Here is a 1,882-nt window from a genome sequence, read left to right as displayed (position 1 = left end):
TCTTAAAGGCTTTATTGCGCTGCTTATTTTTGTTATCTGATCATGTTGCTGAATGTAGGGCACATGACAGTGTTATATATTGGTTTTCCTAGTTTGTTTTCTAACTAACGACTCAACAGCTGCTGCTGTTCAAGAGTTCTGAATAAAAACCCACACAACAGAAACACGTAAATACGGAAATTCTGTAACTGCAGATTAAAGCTACAATGGAATTCAGGACTATTTTGAAATGAAATATAAGTTTACAGACCGTTTATCAGAAACACACACAAACTACCTTGGAATCCCTTTACAGTGACACAAGTCATTTTCCATGTGATCTGACCTGTTTTCTTCATAGCAGTGAACTGAAATCCAGGCAGCGATTCAATATGTTGTGTCTCAGATGTCTATGCAATACCTAGCCCAATGTCATTGCTGCTACAGGATGCTCTACCTGTTAACATTTTAACCATCTTCTTAATTTATGTGGTGGCAAGGGATGGAATGAAGCACAATAATTAAGCAAATCATGCCACAGAAGCTACTTGATACCAAGCAAACAGTGACACCTGGAAAAAAGGGCAATATGGGAAGAGGCAGCTACAGCCATTTTGCTCTATAAGCAAGTTCACAAGGTCAGAAGCAATTTTCACTATGCATAAACTGCAAAACGCTTTTAATTTCAATTGGCATCCCTGATTTTTATGCTGTAGGCAGCCATCTGGCTGAAAAGTGACAGTGGCTGCTGGCAATGTGAGAGTCAAATAGCAGAAACTCCCAAACACTGTCTAACCTGCTTTCACATTCACCTACAGGAAGGAAAAAAATCCACTTGGGAGAATTTTTTTAAGGACTTCCCACAATGTTCAGTTTTTGTGACTGAAGTGATCACATGGATGGATATGCACTCATACTGTACGCGTAAAGATTGACCAGAAGCGTGAAGGTTATTTTGAGTTCTGGCAATGTACATACCAACATTTAGTCTTGTGGTTTTGCTAATTCAGGCTCATATTGTTTATATTAGTTTATTGTTTATATTGTTTATTATTTAGGTTAACTGTTGGACTCAATGATCTTAAGGGTCTTTTCCAACCTAAATGACTATGATTCTATATATTCGTTTCCAACATACTAGATCCAAGTCTTCGATTTTAAAGTTGTGAGGTATCATTTTGACTACTACAGATCTGAGTAACAAACATTATCATTATTCAATACAGCTTCCAAAGCAGCAGTTGCTATTAAGAAGCAAAATATTCACATCTCCAGCTACTAAACTGGACTTTACAGCTTATTCCTACCAAGAAGAAATGCCTTGCTCAGTAAAATTTCAAGACGGTTTGCGTGAGCACAACCTGCTGCAACTTCTCTTCAAATAGACCAGGTTATTTTGTGAGATTAAAGCGCATTCTGTTAACTCAGAATGTTTTCTGTGAAAAGCACGGTACCACTATGAGAAAAGTAGCATAAAATGCTTAGCCTGGCCTTTCATGATGCTGATTTGTGTGTACACTCAAGAAATTTCCACCACAGGATGTAACATTTCCCAACCTTACACTCACACCAAGAATCAGACCAGCCTCTGTGCAGTCTGTACTACAAGGGGAGCCCAAGACCCAAAACCCACGTCCCTTTCTTCTTGTGGCCCAACATAGGTTTGCTCTGTTTTGTGGGCACAGGACTGAGAACGCAGCTCACGCAACAAGAGAGCCTCTGGCTCTCCGGCTGTTTGTAAAATCCCCAATAGGCTGATGCTTACCGGAGTTTCTACCATGTTGGGCTTACTGTTCCGCAAAGTCTTCACGGCGTGGAAAACGTCCACCACGTTCTGCCTTTTTACCATCTCAACCACAATGCCGATGGCACAGAACATCCCGCTCCGGCCACCGCCGTTTCT

The sequence above is a fragment of the Pygoscelis adeliae genome, unplaced genomic scaffold, assembly GCF_000699105.1.
Source record: "Pygoscelis adeliae isolate BGI_AS28 unplaced genomic scaffold, ASM69910v1 Scaffold54, whole genome shotgun sequence".
Classification (NCBI taxonomy): domain Eukaryota; kingdom Metazoa; phylum Chordata; class Aves; order Sphenisciformes; family Spheniscidae; genus Pygoscelis; species Pygoscelis adeliae.
Note: the sequence above shows the minus strand (reverse complement) of the source record.